Below are 19070 nucleotides of genomic sequence, written 5' to 3' on the forward strand. Positions count from 1 at the left end.
ATCAAATCCTTCTCTCTGTTAAAATTATTGAGACTTTCAAAACGCCTAGATAGGTTTCATAAGTCCCAAGAATAAAAGCAATTGTCATTTCTTTTTCCTTTACCTTTACTTTACTGGTGCTGATAACAGAACTGAACCGCAAGTCAAGAGCCTGGGGTCCTGGTTCTGCCTCTTTGACTACTAGATGTTTAGCCCTCTACAAACCACTTAACTTCACACTGCCTCAGTTTTCTCATTTGTAAATTGATGGGATGATTAGATCAACCTCTAAAGTAATTTCTAGCTGTAAAACTCTACCATTCTGTGATATCCTCAATAGTTTTCAGTTGAGTTCAAGGTCTTTCTTAGAGCCTCCTATTAAGAAAGTCACATATTTGGTTTATGTAGCCAAAACTGTGATATGTGCAATCTGCTTCAAAAATTCACAGATCAACAATCCACCCATTCTCCAAAATTCCGAGTATACCAATTCTTTCCTTACAGAAAAAGCCATTCATTTCTAGTATTTCAAAACACAAATCCTTCCTAACTGTGCAAATTAAAAGTACATTCAAGAGGCAAGGATCTAATTACTTATACTATTAACAACCTGGAGCATCAGGAAAAAACACATGCTAACGCGGAGCTTTTTGGATTACTTTTTGCTTTTCATTTATCTCTGCAACTGTACTCACTCACACTGAAGCCACACTCTCTCAGATTGTCTTTCCAGCTCCTGGGTTCTACAATTCTGAACCTGTCTCCTCTAGCAGTACCTGAAAAAAACTATTCATAAGAAAAGAACAAACAGCTTTTCTACCTATGTGAAGGCTTCGTTGGGAACTTGGATTTATTTATACTCAAAAAATCCACTTCTGAAACGGAACTTGAGTAATTTTAGCTGGCATTTAGTCGGCATAGTTGGGTAATCTTCTAAACCTGTTCAGTGTAGGTGATTTGTACTGAGGCAGGACCCTCTATAGGCAGTGAGCTCCTTGTGAACTGAGTCCCTTTCGTTTCTACAACTGTGTTCCAACTTAATTTCACTTAATCCACAGGCCCATGCTAACAAAGGTAAACACTATCTCTTTGACTCCTTCTGTCCATCCTTGTCTTTCATTCTCTTCACACCTGTTCACTTCCCTCAGCTTCTGTTCTTTCACATGGGCTTTATGTCTTCTAGTCTCAGTAACTTGTTCTTGACAATCCATCATTTCAATTAATGCTGTCTTGTGATCCAAGGGTGGTAGCAGGCTAATGCTCGTGGGCTATGTGAGGCAAAAGGAGGTAGCATAGCTAAACTAAATCACCCTCACAGAGATGGACCTACAGGGATTTAGTCTCACTGGCATAAGGTCCTAATCACCTGGCTAAAAGGCCTACCTGCTGGTCGCTCATCACTTCTGAGAGAATCAAGAAACAGGATGCTATCACATTTCTAGGAAGCGATCAGAGGTATATAAGCTCTGACAGATACATAATCAGCTAGGAGGAAGATGAAAAGCAACACGATAATCAGAAGCTGAGGCTCCTAGAAATTACTGCTGGAGTATCTAAAATTCTTACTAAAATTATCAAGAAGTCTCATAGTTTCTCGGGGGGGAAGATGAAGCTATATGAAGAGAGGCTTCACTAGTAGGGAAATCCCAAGGGTAACAAGAACTGACTCATCTTAAGAAGATCTCCATGAGATATCAACAGGTAGAACAGCAAGCACTGTGAGAATCAAGCCTTTCCGCTTCCTTTCTCTCCATTCCTTCCCAGCATTTGGACTCATTGAGCAACAAAGGAACGCCTTTTGTTCTACAAGCTCACGTGCAGAGAGCTTACTTCCATCTGCCCTTTTTGTCCCCAGTGATTCCTAGGATCTGCATTCTTCTCTACCCAACCCACATGTAAGAAGGTTAGACATAGATTATGATCTGTGCTTTTAGTTTTACAGCAAAATCAGACTGCTGGTATTCCAAGCCCTGATAAGCTTATCTTGAATAACTTAAGCTCCCATTACCCTTCATTGGTAAATTTTTTATGAAGGTTTTTGCCCTTAAAGTTCCCAGTTGTTTAAAACAAATCAAAAAAAAGAAGAAAAAGAGAAAGGAAGGGAAGGGAAGGGAAGGAAAGGGAAGGGAAGGAAAGGGAAAGGGAAGAGAGAAAGGAAGAAAGGAAGAAAGGAAAAGAAAAAGGAAAAGAAAAAAAAGTTCTAAAGATATAACCATTCCTTCTGAGGTAGAAAGTAGCGTATACTTTAACTGACTCGAGCTCATCCAGCAACATATACCGAAAGACAGCTCTTAGGGGACTAGTGATGCTATCTTCTAAGTGTGACCTTTGTGAGTTGTGGAGAAATGGGGCCCAGAACCTTTATGTGGCCAATCCCAGTTCTCAACGCATTTCCATCCCGACACACAAACATACTCTTACATAGGAATCAGTAAGTATTTCTATCTTAAGTATTCCTGTGCTACTCATTAAAATGAGAGCATGGGTTTTGGAGCCAGTCAAATCTGGGTTCAAGTCCCAACTCTGGAATTTGTTAGCAGCGCTATATCCTTGAGCAAGTAATGACCTCCCTACAACCCAGTTTCCTCATCTATAAAGTGAAGATTCAAACACTACTTCACAGCCTCTTTGTAAGGATTAAGATTTAAATAAAATAACTAAGAGAAAGGGATTAGCATAGTGCAAGGCACACAGTGTTCAGCTTTTGTTGTAGTTTCTATTATTTGGGTCACTTCTTTCTCCATTACTAGAGGTCTTTGGTTCTATTATCCTATGATCCTATTTGTCATGTTACCAGCTTCAAGAAAGTCTTATCTTGGACTAAACCCAGCATTTCCAATCCAATCTAATCTATATAATCAGGTATCTCAGCTACTTAAGAGAAAAGTGCCAAATAAAGCATTATTTGTTCTGTTCCACAGCCACAAACATATTAAGTAGCTCTATCATAAATGTGTAACTAGTTTTCAGGAGAATCACATGAGAGTGTCTGGACATATCAGTACCATAAAAACAAGTCAAGGGCAGGTCCTACTATGTATAGGTTAATGGCATCATCTGCAGAAATAAAAAATAACATCATAAACCACCAACTTTCCAACCTTCTATCTAATACAGAAATGTACGAAGATTGGAACAATGTCCCAATTTTAACACTATTCCAAAAACAAACCTGTACACTATTTTTAATTTTCTTAAACTAGTCAGCTGGAAAATCTCTATACTTTTTATTTTCTATTTCTATTTTTATTATTTTGTTGTATTATATCATTTTCTTTAAATCACTCAAAATCCTTTAGGGAAAAATAATATAAAAATAAGCAAAGAAACACTGAAAAATCAACTAATCACAAGAGGTATTGAGTGCTCACTCCTCTGAAACACACACAGCCTTATCTGATTTACCCCCCAATCATATTTAATGAGTATTAGCAGAGTTCCTTCATGCTGAGTCCTTTAGTCTGCGGGTTGTTTGTTGCATTTGTAACTACTACAAGACATTTCTTTTTCCACAGAGGAAACTAAAGTAATTCAGTATGAGTTAATAAGACACCCAACAAGTAGAAGTTAAAATCCTGTATCTTCAAATTTTAAAAACATAACTAATTCTATAGCACAAAAGAAAAAAGGATTTATTTCAGCCACTCTACCTATCTAACCTCTCTGAACAGCTCATCCAAATCCAATTCTTTCCTCCTCTTCACCCACCCCATCCAATCCCATCACTGAACGCTGTTGAGGTGTCCACTGCTCTCCGTCTCCACTGCCCCACACTAGTCTAAGCTAATACTGCCAGAACTGCTGCAACCATGTTCTTTACTGGAAGCCTTGCTTCTACTCTTGCCCTTACCAACCTATTCTCCACACAGCAACTGGTGGGTGCCCTGCCACTACACTCAGAATAAAAGCCAATTCCTTACCAAGCCCTAAGAACACCTTACAGGATCTTGCCCTGACCATTTCTCCTACTCCATCAGGCATCACCCTCCCCTCATCTTCCTCTGGTTCACCACCCATGTGGGCTCCTTTCAATTCCTTGTATACATCAGGTCCTTCTGCCCTCAGGAACTTCCTTCAGACATACTTTATTATCTCTAGTTTCCATTAGACTGCAAGCTAATGCTAATTTCCATTAGACTGCGAGAACTGCTTTTATTCAGCAGTATGTACCCAGCACCTGAATAAAGTCTGGCACACAATAGGTGTTCAAAGAATATATGCGAAAAGAATAAATGAATGGGAACAGAAAATAAATTTTAATGTCAAACACCTTCAATGGAAGCCATATGAGAAACCAGCCTCAATGAGAGGAAATTCAAAATAAACCATTTTAAATTTAATATTCAAGATGGACACTCATAAGAAAACAGATTCTTCAGCAATGCTCTTAGAAACCAAAACAGAGATTAACAGAAGAGTTTTGAAAACTGAGCACAATGTGCCTCTTCTCTGGTTTTGACAATCTGTTTTCACTGCTGAATCTCTTTCAATTCTATCTTAAAAGAAGCCAAGAAGTAGCCCATAAAAGGAATATGCAAACAGTTAAAACACTAACCAGAACTAAGAGACAACTGTGCTGCCAGCTGCTCCAAATAACATAAACAATAAATGCCTTCACATCACTAATTCTTGATAAGCAAGGCAACAGGAGGGGAAAATTCTAAACTCAAGCTCTGAAACATACTGAAACCATAATACTATGCCTGAGCCATCAGCATTCACAGGATCAAACCAAGGATGCTGCTTTCCCCCAAGCCCACTGCAAATAAACAAGATGCTAGATCTGAAGTATGATAGTTGAAATTCTGACCTACCCCATAGTTCTACTCCTGCATATTGAGGTAGCCCAACTATCTCTTGTGAGGTTCTTCCCTCTTTTAATCATGAGGTTTCAAGTGTAGAGGCCCCAGTCTCAATCCCCTACGGTTCACTGGAAACGGTAATAAAGTATCTACATGTTTTGCCCAAATTTTCAAACCATCTAATAGAAACTGAAGGTTGACTAAGGGTAAGCTACAAGGCTAATAAACATCCTTTTTTTTTTCGTGTGAGCTGGAATTAAATCAACTTAGTGTGGTTATGTTAGCTATTTGCAGTTGTTTGATATTCCCTGCTATAATGTCTTTCTTTTAATTGAATGACATAATACAGTTGCAAGTGTATTTGCAGATAATACCTTTTAAAACATGGATTAAGTAGACAAAAGTAATTTTAAAGGGTTCTTATTTAAGATAAGGTTGAAGCTTCCTGAAATATATCATAGTATCTGGGCAACAAAAACACTGTAGTTTTGGGCAAAAGCGTCCAATTAAGAAGCTCCTTCTTCACTAACATCATGACTGGTGGGCAGCAATTTCTGCCATGTTCCCATCCTTTACAACCCAAAATATGCTCGCCTTAGTCGATATTAAAAGAGCTTAAAAAGCAGATGATTAACTAAGTCATACTTTTCTTCTACAGAGTCCAAATATAGACTCAAATAACAAGACATAAGCATTTACTCTGTATTTTGAAGAGGTTTTATCTTAGAAGAAATAACTATTTTTGCAAAAACAAAGAAAGGAAATTCTAATTCTAAATCCATACTCAAATCACTCGTGGCTTTACTCCCAGAGGAGAGGGTAGAGCCAATGAGGACTTCACATCAGTGGTGCTGGGTTGCTTTACACAAGCAGGTAGATGGAGAGACCAGTGAGCATACCAGGTCTTCATTTCTTCTGCTGCCTTACTACTCCTAGGGAGCCCAACCATACTGTATCATTACTCAGAATGTTTTTATGTTTTGATAATAGCCTCTTTGCCTTGAGTCCTCTCATGGAGGAACTAATTAAAAGCATTTCTCCCTGGAGAAACCAAGACACAGTGAGGTTAAAAGTGAGTGGACAGGGCTCCCCTGGTGGCGCAGTGGTTGAGAGTCCGCCTGCAGATGCAGGGGACGCGGGTTCGTGCCCGGGTCTGGGAAGATCCCACATGCCGCGGAGCGGCTGGGCCCGTGAGCCATTGCCGCTGAGCCTGCGCGTCCGGAGCCTGCGCTCCGCAATGGGAGAGGCCACAACAGTGAGAGGCCCCCGTACCACAAAAAAAAAAAAAAGTGAGTGGACAAAGTCATACAATTGCTGACTAAGCAAGAATTCATAACCTCTTTCCTAATTCAATGTTCAATATATCAAATATTCCTGTTGGATATTCCATGTATTAAATGAAATAACCTTAATATTTGAATCCAATATAACAGAATAGCTTATATAGTTCTTTATGCTTTCATTATTATTCTGCATGAAGTGTATTTTGCCAAAGTTACCTAAGCAAAAAACACAAGTTCTTAAAGTCTAGCCTGATGCCTTAAAAAGAAAATATATCAATTACTGTGATACTAGTCACAAACTCAGAACACTCATAAACTCTATGGAATTGTCAATTTAGGGCTGAACATGTCTTTTGCCAAAGAAGGTGCTGGTTTTTTGTTGCTTTGTTTCCTCCTGATCTGTACGCTGACTTCACCTTAGCTGGGCTGCTACACATAAGTGTAATTACAGTGACTGACTCCAGAAGGTGAGTGCCATCAATGCCTAAAGAAATGATCAAGATCGTGCAGAAGCAGCTTCTTAACAAGAAGGACAAATAAGCAGAAGCCTTCCTTTCATGAAACACTAAAACCTCCTCTATCGAAAGTCATAATAACATATCAATACTTTTATAAATTTGGTGTCCCTGAAACAGTTACTCAAATACAGTTGATTAAATTAACTATACCAGATAACTTCAGAAGCCACACCAAACAGTCTTCCTTTATTGGCCGGGTCAAGTAACAAAGTTGTCCATGAAGTTTAACGGCTCTTTGTAGACCCCTGTTTATGAACTTGTATTGCACTCCGTACACACCACTCACACCTCTCAACTCCCGCAGGTCCCCCTCCACACACACGTAAAGCTAATAAGTTGCATTCCTAACTATGACTCACATTAACTAAGAACCAGAAGATTAAAACAAAATTCTCGGCTATGACTAAGCAAAATGATCTAATTAATATAGTTAAGAAAAACACATGTTGTTAAAAGTAAAAGTAATCATATGAAAACAGAAGATAATGGCGGAAATGCAGCTTTAAACATGATTCTTGTAAGATGTCCCTAGAAAAATGCCCACATTTTTCTTTAAGGGCTGAAGAATCAGCAGCAATAACCCAAACCTATCATGCCCATAGGTGGTTTTAAAAGAGTTCTATTCAGTATTGGCAGTTTTCCACATTAGTATTTCTTCTTTTTTGATCTTCTGTTTTACAAAATTGCATTTGAGAGTTTTTACAATTTCTTTCCTGTATCAATTCTGAAATAAAATGGACTTTAGGTAAGAAAAACCAAGACCCTCATATTCAGTAAAAATCATCTCCTTAGCCCCTCCTCCGCTACAAATCACCATAGTTTTTACTGTTTCTCTTTCTCAGAAACAAAAACAAAAAGGCCCATGAAATTTGAGAGTATGATATGTAAGCTATATTTAGTTTTATGCTTATATTTACACTGAAGCGATACAGAGCCCTGGCTTTCAAAAACGACAGGAAGAAAGAAAGTCTTTCACCTACAAGGAAAAATCTATAACCAGAAATTTAATATTCATTAAGGAACCTCAAACCTTCGCGCCACCTCCTCTGTGTCAGTCACACACACGCCGCCCCGCCCCCCGCGCTGTCAGTCCCGGCTCTGGCCCCCGGCTGAACCGGCGGCGCTGACGTCAGCTGGCGACCGCGGCCGCATTCCTAAACAGTTCAGACAAACCCACTGGTGGGAAGCTTCGAAAGCCCTCAGCTGTAGTGAAGAAAGCAAAGGCTTGGCCGGCAGCCAGACTCCTGAGCTCAGCATTTTGTAATGCACTTCCTTTTTACTTAACAGCTTGCATAATGCCTTTAACCCTTCCTTTACCTGCTTCGCACCTTTAACCCCTTCTCCTCCCGGTCCAAGTTCAAAGCAAACTTCGAAACTCGGTCTCCCACAGGTTTTCATGTACTCTGCCCCAAATCACAACTGACTGATTTTTAATATTGCTGAAGAGGCACTTTAATTAAACATACATGCTCCCCCTGAACGGCCCACGTTTTGCCCCTTAGAGTGTTATTTTTCAAGCAAGGAAACTAAAACATTTTATTAAAACAATATACACACTACTATGTATAAAATAGATAACTAATGAGAACCTATGTATATAGCACAGGGAACTCTACTCAATGCTCTGTGGTGACCTAAATGGGAAGGAAATCCAAGGAAGAGGGGATATATGTATACACTGGCTGATACACTGCTGTACAGCAGAAACTAACACAACATTGTAGAGCAACTATACTCCAATTTAAAAAAAAAAAACCAATATATTTAAATGTTCAAGTTTTTCAAGACCCTTCCTTCATAATTTATTTCTCAGAACTTATTTTTTCTAGAGATACCTTCAAAAAATCCAAACAAAAAGAACAAAAGGGTATGTGCAGTGGAAAGACTCCCTCCAACCCTGTGCCCCCTTGCCATCCAGTTCTCACTCCATGAAAACGAATGTGATTTATTTCCCTTGTATTCACCCAGAAGTAGTTTAGTTACATGTAAGGAAACAGAAATATATTCTATTTTCTCCCTTTTTACCCAAATGGTAAACACCACAAGTGCTTTCTCCGTTGCTTCCTTCTTTTTTTAGAACTGCGAGGAATTCCACCACACTTTACAGTATTTACCAGTCCCCTGTATGTGAGCATTTAGGCAATTTCCAATTTTTCTGCTATTACAAATACAGGTTTATGTGTAGGAGAAAATAGCCTTTTGTCTGTGATGAGAGTTTGAAGGAACTTTTTATATATTAAGGAGATTAGCCCTTTGTCTGTGTTAAGAGCTGCAAAAATGTTTTTCCAGTTAGGTGAATTTGGTGGTTTCTGTCACACAGAAAGTTAGAGATTTTATGTAACTGAACTGCTATCAATCTTTTCTTTTATGGCTCCTGGTTATTGTACCAGATGTAGACTGTCATTCCCCATGCAGTTTATAAAAGAATTATCCTATGGTTTCTTCCAATACTCACTATATGTTTTCAGTTTTATATTACAGTATTTGGAGTTTGTACTTTGTTTTTTCCTAGATGAATATCCACTAGTCCCAACATTATCCATTGAATAATCTATCTTTACTCAGTGTTTTGAAACGCTGCCCTAATTATATTTACTAAATTACTTTATGTCAGTTGGGTTCACAGGATTTTTACGCTGCATTTATCATCAGTGATCATTTTTTAAACTAGGAAAAAGATATGTTCTGTATAGCAACAAAATCCAGTTTCAATAAATACATTTCAGATTTGAGTTTTATTTATTTTTAAACCAAACTAAATCCTTTTCTGGAATTCTGGGATAAATTAAATCATAACAACATTCAAAGACATACTAAAATACTGTCTAATGTGATTTCAAAGTAACTGATGTTTTGAAAATAAATATCCATACAGAAACATCACTCTTGGCTAATTGTGGCAAGTACTTTTACTCTTCATAAAGACTTCACATAATAACCAAAAAGATTTAAAATGTTGAAAACACTGTTAAAACAAAACTTTGATACAGATTGTGAACAACTTTGATTTTTTTCTTAACTGTTGATGCAGTTTTTATTTTATTTTGGCCCTGCCACGCAGCATGCGGGATCCTCTCCAACCAGGGATTGAACCCGTCCGTGCCCCCTGCAGTGGAAGCACAGAGTCTTAACCACTGGACCACCAGGGAAGTCCAACTTTGACTTTTAGTGTACCCTTTAGTACTCTTTTAAAGAAAAATAAGTGACAAATGAGGATGAACTAGTCCTTTCAACTCGTTTTTGCCCTTCTTTCCATATCTGTCAGTGATTATTCCACCAGGTGTATATGAAACTCCTACGTTTTATATTTATATAACCCACCATATTGACAAACAATTACTTATTCTGTTTAGTATATAAATTATTAAGGATGCACCTGGTTTTAACTTTAAGGAGATGTTAAAAGACTGTAATATGCAGAAATCATCCGTTGCTGAAAACACAGCATAATCCACTATTTTGAAAAGGACCTCATCAGGTTAGGTATGTGCTTCCCTAAAGGAACAGCAAGATGATAGAGACCTTCAGACCTAAGGCTCAAAGCACCAGTATGTTAATGGAGGAAGAGAGGGCAGGAAGCAGGGGGCAGGGATGAGGAGGAAAATATAGATCGGCCAAAGCAGGGAGAAGCCCCAAACCCTGAGACAAAGAAGACCCTAATGCAGCTCAGGCTGTCCTCTGTACGATGAGGCTGTCATTTATTTCAGTCATCACAGGTCCCTGTCCTCTCAGGACAGGCCTGCCACTGAGTCACAAGACCACAAACTGTGTCAAGAGAAAGCCTTTTTAAAGCTATTTTCCTTGTGTGGTACAGAAATACTGCATGTAGTATACAGTTTTTAAAGTTCTGAAATGCAACTCAAATATAAGACGTTATCATTCTAACTAAGATGTGGTGCTACAATTATATTTATGGAGTTACCATTTTAAACTCTGAGCCCATTTCCCTATAAAAGCTATGACACACAGAATAAAGTCCAAACAGAAATTACTTTAAAGCTCCTGACACTCTGCCCCTAATCTATGCTTCCACTCTTTTTTCAAGGAGCCTACACTTTGGCCCCAAGAGAGCAGGGCCTGCTGTTTCTCAAACAGGCCTGTTGACTTTGCTCATATTTTCCTGTACCTGGAATATCCTCCCAACAAGAGAATACCAATATGATGCTGATGGTGATGAAGAATGCTAAAGAGAAATGTCATCAAAATACATGTTTAAAATTCTCATATTAGGGACTTCCCTGGTGGCACAGTGGTTAAGAATACACCTGCCAACGCAAGGGACACGGGTTCAAGCCCTGGTCTGGGAAGATCCCACATGCCGCAGAACAACTAAGCCTGTGCACCACAACTACTGAGCCCGCGTGCCACAGCTACTAAAGCCCGTGTGCCTAGAGCCTGTGCTCCGCAACAAGAGAAAGCCACCGCAATGAGAAGCCTGCACACCACAACGAAGAGTAGCCCCCGCTCACCACAACTAGAGAAAGCCCCCACACAGCAATGAAGACCCAATGAAGCCAAAAATAAATAAATAAATTTATTTTAAATCTCAAATTAATATGAAGATGAAAGAAACTAAGGAAACACTATATTCCACTAAAAAGACGGGCCATTATGAAGAAAAACAATGTGGATCCTCTTTATAAAAAAATCTACCTAGATATGTCAATTATGTGAACAAAGTACATATTTTTAATTAGTCTCATCTTTGAGCAAGGGTGAGGATGTCAGCTTACCCATTACATCTTCAAGTGCAGCTTTCCATCAACTTCCAAATTAAAAGGAATATAAAGGAGTACAAAATATACTTTTTCTTGTAGAACACAGAAAGATATTTGGATTTTAAAAATTTTTTTTATTTTATATTGGAGTATAGTTGACTCACAATGTTTTGTTAGTTTCAGGTGTAGAGCAGGGATTTAGTTACACACATTCATGTATCTATTCTTTTTTCAGATTCTTTTCCTGTATAGGTTATTACAGAGTATTGACTAGAGTTCTCTGTGCTCTATAGTAAGTCCTTGTTGATTATCTATTTTACATATAGTAGTGTGCATATGCCAATCCCAATCTCCCAATTCATCATCCCTCCCACCTTTCCCCCATGGAAGCCAAAGGCAGTCCTCTAAGTCTGTGAATCTATTTCTCTTCAGTAAACAAGTTTACCTGCATCATTTTTTTAGATTCCACATGTAAGTGATATCATATGATACTTGTCTTTCTCTGTGTGACTTACTTCACTTAGTATTGGTAATCTCTAGGTCCAACCATGTTGCTGCAAATGGAATTATTTCATTCTTTTTATGGCTGAGTAAGATTCTCCATATATATGTACCACTTCTTTAACCATTCATCTGTTGATGGACATTTAGGTTGCTTCTATGTCTTGATTATTGTAAACAGTGCCGCAATGAACACTGGGGTGCATGTATCTTTTCAAATTATGGCTTTCTCCAGATATATGCCCAGGAGTGGGATTGCTGGATCATATGGTAGCTCTATTTCTACCTTTATAAGGAACCTCCATACTGTTCTCCTGGCTGTACCAATTTAGACTGCCACTGAGAGTGTAGGAGAGTTCCCTTTTCCCCACACCCTCTCCAGCCTTTGTTGTTTGTAGACTTTTTGATGATGACCATTCTGACCAGTGTGAGGTGATACCTCATTGTAGTTTTCAGTTGCATTTCTCTAACAATTAGCAATGTTGAGCATCTTTTCAAGTGGTTTTTGGACATCTGTACGTCTTCTTTGGAGAAATGTCTATTTAGATCCTCAGCCCATTTTTTGATTTTTTTTTTTTTTTTGATATTGAGCTGCATGAGTTGTTTGTATATTTTGGAGATTAATCCCTTGTCGGTCACTTCAGTTGCAAATATTTTCTCCCATTCTGTGGGTTGTCTTTTTGTTTTGTTTATGGTCTCCTTTGTTATGAAAAAGCTTTTAAGTTTAATTAGGTGCCATTTGTTTGTTTTTATTTTCATGATTCTAGGAGGTGGCTGCAAAAAGATATTGCTACTATTTATGTCAAAGAGTGTTCTGCCTATGTTTTCCTCTAAGAGTTTTATAGTATCTGGTCTTATATTTACATCTTTAATCCATATTGAGTTTATTTTTGTATATGGTGTTAGAGAATGTTCTAATTTCATTCTTTTATATGTAGTTGACCAGTTTTCCCAGCACCACTTACTGAAGTAACTTTCTTTTCTCCACTGTATATTCTTGCCTTCTTTGTCGTAGATTAATTGACGAGAGCTGCGTGGGTTTATTTCTGGGCATTCTGTCCTGTTCTGTTGATCTACGTGTCTGTTTTTTGTGCCAGTACCATACTGCTTTGATGACTGTAGCTTTGTAGTATAGTCTTAAGTCAGGAAGCCTGATACCTCCACCTCTGTTCTTCTGTCTCAAGATTGTTTTAGCTATTTGGGGTCTTTTGGGTTTCCGTACAAATTTTAAAGTTTTTTGTTCCAGTTCTGTGAAAAATGCCATTGGTCATTTGATAGGAATTGCACTGAATCTGTAGACTGCCTGGAGTAGTATAGTCATTTTGACAATATTGATTCTCCCAATCCAAGAACATGGTATATCTTTCCATCCGTTTGTGTCATCTTCAATTTCCTTCACCAGTGTCCTACAGTATTCACAGAATAGGTTTTTGCCTCCTTAAGCAGGCTTATTCCTAAGTGCTTTACTCTTTTTGATGTGATGGTCAATGGGATTTTTTCCCTTAATTTCTCTTTCCGATCTTCTGTTGTTACTACATAGGAATGCAAGGGATTTCCGTGTATTAATTGGTATCCTGCAACTTTACCGAATTCATTGATGAGCCCTAGTAGTTTTCTGGTAACATCTTTAGAACTTTCTATGTATAGTATCATGTTATCTGCAACCAGTGACAGTTTTGCTTCTTCGTTTCCAATTTGGATTCCTTTTATTTCTTTTTCTTCTCTGATTGCCATGGTTAGGACTTCCAAAACTATGTTGAATAAAAGTGATGAGAGTGGACATCCTTGTCTTGTTCCTGATCTTAAGAGGAAATGCTTTCAGCTTTTCACTGCTGAAAATTATGTTAGCTGTGGGTTTTTCATACATGGCCTTTATTACGTTGAGGTAGTTTCCCTCTATGCTCACGTTCTGGAGAATTTTTATCATAAATGGGTGTTGTATTTTGTGAAAAGCTTTTACTGTGTCTATTGTGATGATCATATGGTTTGTATTCTTGTTTGTTACCGTGGTGTATCACTCTGATTGATTTGTGGATATTGAAGAATACCTGCATCCCTGGGATAAATCCCACTTGATCATAGCATATGATCCTTTTAATGTATTGTTTGATTTGGTTTGCTAGTATTTTGTTGAGGACTTTTCCATCTATGTTCATCAGTGATATTGGCCCACAATTTTTTTTTTTTTATTTTTTTTTTTTTTTTTTTTTGGCAACACTGGGTCTTTGTTGCTGCACACGGGCTTTTTTCTCTAGTTGCAGAGAGCAGGGGTTACTCTTCGTTGTGGTGCACAGCCTTCTCATTGTGGTGGCTTCTCTTGTTGCAGAGCTCAGGCTCTAGGTGCGGGGGCTTCAATAGTTGTGGCTCCTAAGCTCTAGAGCGCAGGCTCAGTAGTTGTGGCGTACGGGCTTAGCTGCTCCGCAGCATGTGGGATCTTCCCAGACCAGGGCTAAAACCCGTGTCCCCTGCATTGGCAGGCAGATTCTTAACCACCACACCACCAGGGAAGCCCTAATTTTCTCTCTTTTTTTTTTTTGTGGTGTCTTTGTCTGGTTTTAGTATCAGAGTAATGGTGGCCTCAGAGAATGAGTTTGGGAGTGTTCCTTCCTCTGCAATTTTTTGGAAGAGTTTCAAAAGGATAGGCATTAACTATTCTCTAAATATTTGGTAGAATTCGCCTGTGAAGCCATCTGGTCCTGGGCTTTTGTTTACTGGAAGTTTTTAAATCACATATTCAATTTCAGTACTTGTGATTGGTCTGTTCATATTTTCTATTTCTTCCTGGTTCAGTCTTGGAAGGTTGAACCCTTCTAAAACTTTCTCCATTTCTTCTAGGTTGTCCATTTTATTGCATGTAGTTGCCTGTAGTAGTCTCTTAGGATCCTTTGTATTTCTATGGTGTCAGTTGTAACTTCTCCTTTTTCTTTTTAAATTTTATTGATTTGAGCCCTCTCCCTTTTTTTCCTGATAAGCCTGGCTGGAAAGTTTATCAATTTTGTTTACCTTTTCAAAGAACCAGCTTTTAGTTTCATTGATCTTTGCTATTGTTTTCTTTGTTTTTATTTCATTTATTTTTGCTCTGATCTTTATGATTTCTTTCCTTCTACTAGCTTTGGATTTTGTTTGTTCTTCTTTCTCTAGTTGCTTCAGGTGTAAGGTTAGGTTGTTTGAGTTGTTTCCTGAGGTAATCTTGTATCGCTATAAACTTCCCTCTTAGAACTGCTTTTGCTGCGTCCCATAGGTTTTGCATTGTCATGTTTTTGTTGTCATTTGTCTCTAGGTATGTTTTTGATGTCCTCTTTGATTTCTTCAGTGATCCATTGGTTACTAACGTATTATTTAGCCTCCATGTGTTTGTGTGTTTTTTTTCCCAGTTTTTTTCTTGTAATTGATTCTAACCTCAAAGCGTTATGGTCAGAAAAGATTCTTGATATGATTTCAATTTTGTTAAATTTACGAAGGCATGCGTTGTGGCCCAGCATGTGATCTATCCTGCAGAATGTTCTGTGTGCACTTGGGAAGAATGTGTGCTCTGCTGCTTTTGGATGGAATGCTCCATAAATATCAATTAAGTCCATCTGGTCTAATGGGTCACTTAAGGCCTGTGTTTCCTTATTGATTTTCTGTCTGGATGATCCGTCCACTGATGTAAGTGGGGTGTTAAAGTTTCCCATTATTATTGTGTTACTGTCAAGTTCTCCTTTTATGGCTGTTAGCATTTGCCTTATATTGAGGTGCTCTGTTCGGTGCAAATATATTTACAATTGTTGTATCTTCTTCTTGGATTGATCCCTTGATCATTATGTAGTGTCCTTCTTTGTCTCTTGTAACAGTGTTTATTGTAAAGTCTATTTTGTCTGATATGAGTAATGCCACTCCCGCTTACTTTTGATTTCCATTTGCATGGAATACCTTTTTCCATCCCCTCATTTTTAGTCTGTATGTGTCCCTAGATCTGAAGTGGGTCTCTTGTACACAGCCTATATACGGGTCTTCTTTTTGTATCCATTCAGCCAGTGTGTCTTTTTGTTGGAGCATTTAATCCACTTACATTTAAGGTAATTACCGACACGTATGTTCTTACTCCATTCTGTTAATTGTTTTGGATTTGTTTTCGTAGGTCTTTTTTTCTTCCCTTCCTCTTTTGTTCTCTTCTCTTGTGTTTTGATGACTATCTTTAGTGTTCTGTTTGGATTGCTTTTTCTTTTTTGTGTGTACATCTATTATAGATTTTTGGTTTGCAGTTCCCATAAGGTTTGGTGGGTTTTTTTGGCTGCGTTGGGTCTTCACTGCTGTGTGCAGGCTTTCTCTAGCTGTGGTGAGCAGGGGCTATTCTTCATTGCGGTGCGCAGGCTTCTCACTGCAGTGGCTTGTTGCAGAGCACAGGCTCTAGGCACACGGGCTTCAGTAGTTGCAGCACGTGGGCGCAGTAGCTGTGGCACGTGGGCCCTAGAGCACGTGGGCTTCAGTAGTTGCGGGGCGTGGGCTCAACAGTTGTGGCACGCAGGCTCTAGGGCGCGCGGGCTTCAGTAGTTGTGGCGTGCAGTAGTTGTGGCTCATGGGCTCTAGAGCACAGGCTCAGGAGTTGTAGCACACGGGCTTAGTTGCTCCATGGCATGTGGGATCATCCCAGACCAGGGATCAAACCTGTGTCCCCTGCATTGGCAGGCAGATTCTTAACCACTGCACCACCAGGGAAGTCCCTCCCATGAGGTTTTGATATAGCACTCTATAACATACAAGATTGTTTTAAGTGGTTGGTCTCTTCAATTCAACTGCATTTCCAATATCCTGTGTTGGTACTCTCCTTCTCACGACTGCTGGTTTTGATATATTTTTGTGTGGATGATTTCCTGACTGTACTGTATGTTTGCCTTTACCAGTGAGCTTTCCCATTCGTAATTTTGTTTCTAGTTGTCTCCTTTGCTTTTCCACCTAGAGAAATTCCCTTAGCATTTGTTGTAAAGCTTGTTTGGTGGTGCTGAATGCTCTTAGCTTTTGCTTGTCTGTAAAGCTTTTGATTTCTCTGTGGAATCTGAATGAGAACCTTGCTGAGTAGAGTATTCTTGGTTGTAGATTTTTCCCTTTCATCACTTATCATTCCACTCCCTTCTGGCCTGCAGGGTTTCTACTGAAAAATCAGCTGATGGCCTTATGGGGATTCCCTTGTGTGTTATTTCTTGCTTTTAATATTTTCTCTTTGTTTTTAATATTTCTCAGTTTGATTACTGTGTGTCTCGCATGTTCCTCCTTGGGTTTATCCTGTATGGGACTCTCTGAGCATCCTGGACTTGAGTGTCTCCTTTCCCATGTTATGGAAGTTTTTGGCTATAATCTCTTCAAATATTTTCTCAGGCCCTCTCTCTCTCTCTCTCTCTCTTCTCCTTCTGGGACCCCTATAATGCAAATGTTGGTGCACTTAATGTTGTCCCAGATGTCTCTGAGACTGTCCTCATTTCTTTTCATACTCTTTATTCTGTTCTGCAGCAGTGATTTCCACCACTCTGTCTTCCAGCTCACTTATTCATCCTTCTGCCTCACTTATTCTCCGATGTATTCCTTCTAGTGTATTTTTCACTCCAGTTATTGTATTGTTCATCTCTGTTTGTTCTTTAAGCCTTCTAGCTCTTTGTTAAACATTTGTTTTATCTTCTCAGTCTGTGCCTCTATTTCTTTTTCTGAGACCTTGGATCATCTTTACTATCATTACTCTGAATTCTTCAGCAAGTAGGCTGCCTATTTCCACTTCACTTAGTTGTTGTTCTGGGTTTTTCTCTTGTTCCTTCATCTGGACCATATTTCTCTGCCCTTTCACTTTGTCTAACTTTCCATGTTTGTGGTCTCCTTTCTGCAGACTGCAAGGGTGTAGTTCCTCTTGGTTCTGATGAGGTTGGTCCAGGGGCTTATGCAGGCTTCCTGGTGGGAGGGACTGGTGTCGGCCCACTGGTGGGTGGAGTTGGGTCTTGTCCTGGTGGGTGGGGCCACACCAAGTGGTGTGTTTAGGGGTGGCTGTGAGCTCCATATGACTTTAGGCAGCCTGTCTGTTGATGGGGCAGCACCCTCCTCGTTGTTTGCCCTGAGTTGCCCCAGCAGTGGAGCCTGCAGGCTGCTGGGTTGGGCCAGGTCTCCATGCCAAAATGGCGACCTCCAAGGGCACTCACGCAGATCAATATTCCCTGGGGCCTCTGCCACCAGTGTCCTTGCCCCCACAGTGAGCCACAGCCAACCCGTCTCCCCAGGAGACCCTCAAAGATTCACCAGTAGGTCCAGCCCAGGCTCCTAGGGAGTCACTGCTTTGTGATGGGTTCCCAGTGCACATGAAACCTTGTGTGTGCCCTCCAAGAGTGGAGTCTCTGTTTCCCCTGGCCCTGTGGAGCACCTGCACTCAAGCCCCACTGGTCTTCAAAGCCAAATGCTCTGGGGGCTCCTCCTCCCAATTCCAGACCCTCAGACTGGGGAGCCTAACGCTGGGCTCGGAACTCTCACTCCTCTGGGAGAACCTCTGCGATCTAATTATTTTCCAGTTTATGGGTCGTCCACTCAGTGGGTATGGGATTTGTTTACATCATGAAAGCACCCCTCCTATCATCTTACTGTGGCTTCTTCTTTGACTTTGGATGTAAAATATCTTTTTTGGTAGGTTCCAGTCTTTTCTGTCAATGGCTGTTCAGCAGTTAGTTGTGATTACGGTGTTTTTCTGAGAGGAGGTGAGCTCAAGTCTTTCCACTCAACCATCTTGTCTGGAATCAAGGGGCTGGTTTTAGTTTGGTTGCTTGCTGCCTCTCTCCTCAGCATGTGCTGGCCATCATCCCCTTGATACGGGGGTGGGAAGGTGCAGCAGCGGCCCGTGCGTACTCCCGGGATGGCAGGGGCAGCGACTGGCACCTGCTCATAGCCCATGTGCTGTCCCTGCACTCTCCTCGGATGGTAGGAGCCATGACTGATGCCTGCTCACAGGTCTTGTAGTGGCAGCAGCAGCCCATGCACTCCTGGGACAGCAGGGGAAGCAACTGGCGCCTGCCTGTGGGTCTCTTAGTGGTGGCAGCAGTCCGTGCCCACCTCCGGAGCCCAGAACGGCGGCGGTGGCTCACACCCATCCCAGAAGCTTGTGCAGGTGGTGTCCTGTTGCTTGAGAGCACACACAGGCAAAGAAGCTCCTATGGCAGTGCCTCCCCTCTCCTCACACATCCCCCAACAATGGTGCCGCCTTGCGTCTCTGGTGGGCCCAGGCTTCTTCCAAGGATACCCTCTGTTGCCACACTCCAGCCT

At 40.2% G+C, this 19070-nt stretch overlaps 1 protein-coding gene across 1 annotated transcript in view; it reads right to left on the reverse strand.

The window, feature by feature from the left end:
- The window catches only part of ZSWIM6 (zinc finger SWIM-type containing 6), a 204958-nt gene that overhangs the window by 123863 nt on the left and 62025 nt on the right, over nt 1-19070 (reverse strand). The window lies entirely within an intron of this gene.

This window comes from Aethalodelphis obliquidens, unplaced genomic scaffold (genome assembly GCF_003676395.1).
Source record: "Aethalodelphis obliquidens isolate GAN/ISIS:26980383/991018 unplaced genomic scaffold, ASM367639v1 scaffold4, whole genome shotgun sequence".
In the NCBI taxonomy this organism is placed as follows: domain Eukaryota; kingdom Metazoa; phylum Chordata; class Mammalia; order Artiodactyla; family Delphinidae; genus Aethalodelphis; species Aethalodelphis obliquidens.